At 50.5% G+C, this 8,304-nt stretch overlaps 2 long non-coding RNA genes across 2 annotated transcripts; one reads left to right on the plus strand and one right to left on the minus strand.

The window, feature by feature from the left end:
* Positions 1-20: 20 nt before the first annotated feature.
* LOC113616956 (uncharacterized) lies at positions 21-5,188 on the minus strand. The gene is made up of 3 exons (XR_003431458.1): positions 4,880-5,188; positions 3,728-3,900; positions 21-1,208 (listed from the first exon to the last, which is right to left on the minus strand). It is a non-coding gene; the product is annotated as an uncharacterized LOC113616956 (long non-coding RNA).
* On the plus strand, positions 1,112-3,337 carry LOC113616957 (uncharacterized). The gene is made up of 4 exons (XR_003431459.1): positions 1,112-1,220; positions 1,501-1,609; positions 2,635-3,140; positions 3,273-3,337. It is a non-coding gene; the product is annotated as an uncharacterized LOC113616957 (long non-coding RNA).
* Positions 5,189-8,304: the final 3,116 nt, after the last annotated feature.

An 8,304-nucleotide genomic window follows, 5' to 3' on the forward strand; every position in this document is an offset into this window, starting at 1 on the left:
TTTCACAGTCCAGGTGTTGCCCCAGTGGCCTCTTGGTCAAGCTGTGTACTTTCCCCATGTCAAAGGAGGAAAAGAAGGTGATCACAGTAGAAAATAATTAGCAATACACATGGTTACTGGCTATTAGGTAACGCTGAAATCCTCCCTGTGCTTTCCTGCCTCTGAAACTTTGCATTTGCTCACTCTTCTGACTGAAGTCCCCTTCCCCATCCTCCCTGGATCCTGTGTAGGTCCATAGACTGCAACTCCCGTGGTGGGGGCCTGCCTTCCATGCCTCCAGTCTGGCTCTCCTGGCTTAGTCCTTACAGCCTGTCAGAGCGGAGGTCTTCTCGGGAGACAAACCACAGCCCTTGTCCCCAGGTGGGTTTACCCCTGACTCCACATCTGGTCCTTGAGAAATCCTCATGCACCTTTCACCCCAACAAACTCAGGTATGAGGCCTGATCCTGCAGCGCCCCTCTCCTTTGCTCCTCCCAGCCATCCTTCCTGTCATGAGACTCTGGGCAGGAAGGGGAACTGGACCTCAGGCTGCTGTGCCCCCAAACGTTGGGGAACACCCACCAGCTCCCTGAGTTGTCCAGTTTATGGGGAAAATGAAACCTACAGGTTAAATCACTCAAATAAGGATCTACCATCCAGGAAACAGGAGATGCAAGACTTGGGCCAAATGCCCCGACTCACCCACCATGCTGGTCGTCTCACAGGGACCAGGGGAGGGAATTCGGCCCTCCCTCCTGCCCTCTGCAGTGAGTAGGGAAGGCAGCCACGGCTGCTGTGAGGGTGAAGACTTGGGTCAGGGCTGAGTGTCAGGACCCTCTCTCTGCTCCGGGTCAGCTTCTTCCTTCCCACTTCCCACTTCATGTGAAGCAAGGAGCTGCAGCAGGTTATATCCCCCTGGAAAGCCCTCAGCCCAGCTGGGGTTTCCCAGGCCTGGGGTTTGGTGAAGGAGGCCAGCTGGCAGGAGGGCAGTGCCACCCCTCTCTGGGGGTGGGTACATAAAACCAAACAGAGGCTGCACCCGCCACACTGTAGCCAGAATACTTGGTGGCATCAGGGCGACCGTGCTGCTGCTGCTGCTGCAGAGCCAAGCTTGAGGCCAACCTACCTCCCTGTCCAAGGACCTCAGCCTGCGCCAGGCTCCGGCTCCGGATCTCACCACCAGCCACGACAACAAACATCCAACCAGCTCCTCTCCGCAGCATCTGGGGCTGTGTGATAAGGTGAGCTGGGCCCGGGTGGAGGCTGAGTGGGAGGGTGCCTGAGCTTTGCAGAAGAGGGCCATGCTCACAGCCAGCCCCAGACATGTAGCAGACTGGTGGGCATGGGTACCATTCCTGTGAGTGGGTTTTACTGGGGACATGGATGTAGAGATGACAGTTGGGGGCCGAGGCCAGTTCTATCCCCAGAGGGTGACAGAGGGTGCTCTCTCCCCAGAGCCTGGGGACTCTGGATGCCTCGGGTACATCTGAGAAGGCACATCCTCCCTCATTCTTCTACCAGGACAAAGACCTGCAAACCCCCAGGATCTCAGGGTCTGCCTCCTGGAGACCACGAGCTTCGGCAAGAAGTGGGCTGAGCCTATAAAGACATCAACCTCCAGGAGGCTCGAGTAAGACAGGGCACTTCACACGAGGCCCACACACCCCTCCACCTTTCCTGGGTGCCTACGTGGTCCCTCCCCACAGACTGGCATGTCCTAGTGGAGGTGGTCTTAAGTCTGCTCGTGGATGCCCTGGGAAGGTAGAAACAGCCCCTCCAGAGGCTCCACCCAGGTTCTGGCGTTTAGTACGCGCTTTTGGAAGTAAAGAGAGAAGGGACCAACTCCTGGGGAGAGGGATGGACTGGAGATCAGAACACAATTTCCTTTGATTCCATTTCTTCAGCCCTACCTTTCTCGTGATCCCAGATCCAACTCAATAGATCCAGGTGGCACCTGCTTTTCTTATTTCCAAAAAGTAATTTGGAAGCCAACAAATATTAAACCAAAAAAGAAAAAGAAAACAAAAAAAAACCCAAAACAAAATAAAGTAATCTGGAGATTTTAAAGGCACCTTTCTGACTGCTCACTATCAGTTAAGAACCACTGATCATGGCTCCAGCAACAACCCCTCGCCCTTGGGAGAACTTCCTTTCAAATATCGAGCTCGATTAAAACAACACACAAGGGAAGAGCCTGGGGAGGTGGAATTGTAGATTGGATGGGGATGGAGACTAGGAGGGCTGTTGGGTGGCAAGACTTTTGGTGGGCTAGAGCTGTGTTTGGTGAGAGCCATGCTGTGTTGGTGTGAAACCCCAGCTATGAAGTGGACATGAGACAGATTCCCCTGCTGTCCCTGAAGCTGGTGAAGCAAGGGGCTCCCTCCATGGCTCCCTGCCATGATGGTCACCTGTGTGCCCATGGGCAACCTCATCGAAGTGAGTTTTCTTCCAGTGGCACCACTGAGTGGGGTGCCTGGGGTCCATCCAGTCACCAAAGCAACAACCCTAACAGTAATCCTTGGGATGGTCATGGAAACCACACTGTGGGGGGAGCCTGGGGCCCCTTGTGTCCTGTCCCTCCTCACAGCCTCCCATGGACATGCTGTCTGTGGAGACCTGAGTCCAAGGATGTGACCTGTGTGTCTGGTCCTTCAGGGTACAAAGGGCTCCTGTACATCCACCTCCTCTGAACTCACAGCACTCTAGTCAGGTAAGCAGGGCTTACCACCAGTCTCATTAGGCCAAGGAAGAAACTGAGGCCCAAGGCACGGTGGGGGGTGTGGCCTTGGGAAGCAGGTCTTGGTCAAGTGAGGGTTGATGGCGGTACACAGAGCTCTGGCTCCAGTGTGAGTTTTCCTTGGCCCAATATGGGGCCTCCTGTCTCTCTTTTGGATGAGCCCCTGGCCACCTCTGTCTGGCCCACCAAACACCACCTTGGCCAACCCTGCATCTCTCCTACAGCCCATTGCTTTAAGAGGCCTGGAGACTCAGCTTTTTGACCTGCTTTGCTATGAGCATTGAGGGGCTGCTCTGGGGGGTCCCTTTCTGCTCTGTGCCAACTCCCACTCCCTTTCTTCCCTTCCTGAGCTGTCCCCTGCCCTGTGGATGCTCAAGATCATGGGCGAAGACAACACGTACACATTGGACAAGTATGGAGTGAAGTAAGTTGCTCTGAGAATGGCTTCTGGGGCCTCCTTCAAGTGTTGTGGGAGAGGTGGAGCCACTACTGGCCAGGGTCAGCTATATAACTTGCAAAATGAAAGCATGGGTCCCTTGGCTCAAAAATTATTAAGAAATTCAAGCCCTCAGAAGTCAGAGAGATTGGAAGAAAGAGAAAGACTCCACTGGCAATTGATGGCTTTGAAGATGGAGAAAGATGAGCCAAAGCCTGGGGACAGCCTCTAGAAGCTGAGAACAACGGCAGCCACCAGCAGACAAGGGATTCACGACCTCAGTCCCACAAGCACAGAGGACCAAATTCTGCCAACAAGCTGAATGAGCTTGGAAGTAATTCTCCCCCAGAGGCTCTCAAAAGGAATCCAGCCCTGCTGTCTTAGCTGGGCCTTGTGAACACAGAGCAGAGGAACCCATCAAGCCTCCTGGCATCTGACCTACAGAGCTGCCAGGGTAAAGTTTCCCTTTGCATGCCTTAGAAGAAAAGAATGTTGGCTCCAGGAAACCTCTCTGAGCAGTGATGACATCACAGAATGGAGTGAGGTCAGGAGAGACGAGCAATCACCAAACTCACCCAAAAAGACCGTGGGAAAGAGTGGCTCCCATCGCAGGACACCGCTCAGTTTCATCAGCAACAGCAGACTCAAGCTGTGTGTTCTTGTACTGATTCTCTTCCCTACAGTTTTCACTGCCTCAGCAGCACAGACAGGATGGCACAGTGCGGAGCTTGGGGAGGGCATCAACACGCTGGCAGGAAAGTCCACCAAAACGGAGAATGAGAAAGGAGCACTGGCCCACTCTGAACTGCATCCCCTGTCAGATGGAACAAGGCTGGCAGCTTTAATCACCATCACTTCTGCAAGCCCTTCAGGGTGAAATTTAAAAGGACACAAACACAGCTTTTTCTTGACTAAAAGACTGTCGAGTGACTTAAATTTCTCACACCATTTTATACACTGTGTTTTATTTTTTTCATTGCTCTTATGCATTTTATTTATTTATTTATTGTTTTTGTTCCAAAGACTAGTTTTATTTATTTTTCACATGTCCACATTTCTGTATGTGATAGTCCTTTCCTTTTCTTTTTAAAAAAATATTTATTTATTAACATCTTTATTGGAGTATAATTGCTTTACAATGGTGTGCTAGTTTCTGCTGTATAACAAAGTGAATCAGCTATACATATACACATATCCCCATATCTCCTCCCTCTTGCGTCTCCCTCCCATCCTCCCTATCCCACCCCTCTAGGTAGTCACAAAGCACCGAGCTGATCTCCCTGTACTATGCGGCTGCTTACACTGTGTTTTAATGTTAGGTAGTATTACTTGCTTTCGTTTTGATCAGGGTTTATGTGTTTGTTTATATTTTGCACTTGTTAATACGAGACATCCGCGGGATGGTTCTCACAGGTAAACTAAATCTTTTCACTGTCCTTCTCGCTCTGTACATGTATGTATTTCTAGCCCCCAAGCATGGTCATCAGTGAGTTCTGTCTCTATATGCTGTCAGTTTCTATTACAGGAAGGACTGCTATGACCTCATGGTACAGCAAACAAGATCAACAACAACAAAGTCATAAATAATGAAAAAGACAGAAAAAAAGAAAACATCAAAAAATAAAAACAAAAACTTCCCTAACTCTCCCTGCTACCATGGAACCGACTCTTTCCTGGCCCTTCCTCTCCTTGCCCTCTTCTCTCCCCAAGCAGGGCACACTGCTTACCTCTGTGTGTGGAGCCACAGAAAGTGGCTGGAAGGACAGAAGCTCTAAGAAACTCCTCTCTCTGAAATGGAGCAGGACCCTATGATCCTTGCCCCCCATGTCCTCAGTCTGCCTTTTGTCTGTAGAAAACTTTAGCCAAAGAATAAGTTTGACCAGAGAAGTGAAAAAATGCAGGAGCAAAGAAAAGCAGTCAAACAGAACAAAACAATAATAGTTTAGTCACTGAGCAAAGACAAAGAATTTTAGTTCCCTCTCAAGGGCTACAGATAATGTTCTGAGCCACATCCTGTGAGCTGTCTTATAGATACTGAAACCCACACCAGGTGGAAGAAGTTAACTACATCATGCCCAGACTGTAGACATGACAGAAGCTGCCACAATTCCGAGAACTGGCCTCAAGGAAATGGGAAAAAACCGACCCTGGAATTGAAGATTAACTGTACTTAAAACAATCAAGATGACGCTGGTCAGACCGCCACATGAGCAATTTCAAGATGACCGTCAGGGCTGACGGTACTGTTTCCGCATGTAGCCCCTCCCCCGTCTATAAAAGATCTTGTCCACTGATTGTCAGTGGCGGGGAATCGGCGTTTGGACACCCTCCAAACCTCCCCACCCTCCCTACCTTACCAGCATCCGAAATAAAGCCAACTTTCCTTTCCACCAACCTTGCCTCATTATTGGCTCTCGAGCGGTGAACAGCCAGACCTCACTTTCGGTTACATCACAGTGGTCGTCCCCTCACCTGACTGGGCTCCATCTTTCCCCATCCTACACCCAAATAATATCTTTGAATCTTTTCACCACTACCACAGAGCCCCACTCAGCCAGTTAGCCACAGTCTCAACTGAGAGGAGAAGGAGTTTCTTAGAGGATTCCACACTGAAGCTGGCGGTGGCCAGGACAAAGGGCCTGTTGTACTCCGGCAGTGGGCTCCAAGGAGGACCACAAGGCCTTCTGCCAAGATCCGGATAGCTGCAGTTCAAGCCTTGCCTGCAGGGCCTATATGCGTATACGCAAGGTCACTAGGGTAGAGCCATTGCCCTACAATACCATACCCCAAATTTTCACATAACCAACTGAATTCTTTTGAGGGACATAGGCTGCCCCCTCACATACTCAAATTAATTGTACTGAAGGGCTGTGGACCCAAGTGTCTTCTGTGTCTTAGGCAACATCAGACGAGAGTGACCATGACGGACTCCCAGGAGGATGATCAGGCCCATTGGAGCACAGACTGGCCAGGCTCCCACCTGGAGCCAAATCAGCTAAATGTATTACTATTAACCCAGATGCAGCAAGTTGGCAACTGCATATACCCCACCTCTAAAGCCAGCGGGAAGTCTAGGGCAAGGCACTCTTTATCACCACAAGAGAGAATTTAGACTAGTTTGTGTGTTGTGGGTGAGTATAGGCCAGACTTCCACATACTAAGTAGCAGCAAGCCCAGCAGGAGGTCTTGCTCCTGTGGGGTCAGAATCCCACAAGCATTTAAACTTACAACAGTTACTATAGTCTGTGCAAAATATATAAAAGAGTTCAAAATTTCATGATGAGGCTTAAAAAAGTCATATCAGTATCCAGAAGGTCTGTTCTGTCCTGTTTGGTGGAGGCTGTTCACTCCTGGGGCCAGCGGTTGCGGGAAGGTTTCCAAGAGTCCTTAGATCAAGACTCTTCATTGGCCGTTGATCAAGCTGAGGATGAGAGTAGCAGTCTGGGTGAAAGTGGCCAGACGCCCTGCTGACAAAAGCTGAGAGAGAGGTGAATGGTGCCTCCTCCCACCCTTGACGCTGTGAGTCGAAGGCCTTCTATTCCCATCACCAGGGTAGTTACTCTCTTCACAACCAAGTGATCGAACGACCAGTCCCTCAGCGATCACTGGTCCCGTCTCCAGTCCTCCCCTTGTCTCACCGGCACCACGTGCCCAGACTCCTCCCTACGTGCCCAGCAACTTTTCATCCTTATACTCCTTGACCCATCATAGAACATCTCTCTCTGCCCTGACAGGGGGTCCACACCAGCAGGACCACCTTAGGGGCTGTCACCTCATGTTCATGATCGTTATCATCACTGTCCCTCCTGCCCTTCCAGCAGCAGGGCAGGCAGCACAATGAGCACTAGGGTAATCTCACCCACCACAAGGCTCTTCTGGGCAACTTGCAAATTCCAGTACTAGGAGCTTCCAGGGGTGCATGGGAAGAAGAAAAGTGGGGTGAGAAAGATTACTCATGTGGTTGGAGAGTCTTCCAGATTGTGTGGGCCTCCTCCCTCATTTCCAAGGCTCATAATTAAACATTCTATGTAACTAGAAGGTGGTCTTCCAGGGAATCGTCCCATTTAGAGCTCAAGATGCCTTCCTTAAGTGTGTGCTCCGCTGGGAGGTGAGCCTTGGTGTCCACTTATCCTTTCAGGGTTCCCTGTCAGAGTCCATTCCATCTCCCAATGGCACCGACTGCTTGGAAATGAGACAGGGCATTAAAGGTCCGGGGAGCGATCTGGGTAACTCTGCACTGCCGGTAGTTCTTACTGTAAGGCAGTGCCATTGTGGATTGGATGTATTTTGTGAATCCAGGTGTGAAACATAGACCATCTGAGAGTCCTGGAATACTATATGCCACGTATGCTGTGCAGATGGGGATGGCATCGCTGGTTATTGCCCTGGAGTTCCCTTTGTCACTCAGCTGTGGAGCTGGCGGTCAGCCACACTGGCCAGGCTTCCTTGGCCTCAGGTGCTGGCATCGCTAGGCCTTATTTTGAGTTTGATGCTGAAGGTAGATGGATCACCATTCCCTGTGTGATGGTGTATCCACATGATATGGGTCCCCACCTGGGCAGTGCAGATTTGATTCACTTGTTGATTCCATTGATGTTATCCTTGAATGGCCGTTTTCCATGGGCATCTGCAGGAGTCATGAACAGGGGTTGTGGGTGCTGAGCAAAGCATTATGTTTTGCCATAATGTTTATCCCCACAAAGATTGGGACTTGACTGTTCAGTTGTCCCACAGCCAGGCACCTGACCACACTGTCAGTTCATGGCGTAGTGCCCATGAATCAGTGAAAAATGTAACAAGGTGGATTTTGGGGGATGTCTTCCAGGGTGGCTACACAGCCCACAGCTCCACCCACTGAGTGGAGCACCCTTGTTCATGCACAGCTATAAACAAGTACCTTGGAGGCTGAACAGCTGCATGTGGTGCAGCCCACACACCTGCCTTTAACTTAGCTGATCCATCCAGGAACAGGAACAGGCATCTTCAGGAAATGGGTGAGCTAAAGATATGAGGCTATAATCCAGATGTGTCAGTGATTACATTATGTAAGTAGCCCTGTGTTAACCAGGTTTTCTACTTTCTGTTTCTGATGTTTTCACATCCCCTCCCAGGGTTAGCAGATGCCTAGAGACAGCAGACTCTCTCCCTCAGC

The sequence above is a fragment of the Aethalodelphis obliquidens genome, unplaced genomic scaffold (assembly GCF_003676395.1).
Source record: "Aethalodelphis obliquidens isolate GAN/ISIS:26980383/991018 unplaced genomic scaffold, ASM367639v1 scaffold1013, whole genome shotgun sequence".
Taxonomy (NCBI): Eukaryota; Metazoa; Chordata; class Mammalia; order Artiodactyla; family Delphinidae; genus Aethalodelphis; species Aethalodelphis obliquidens.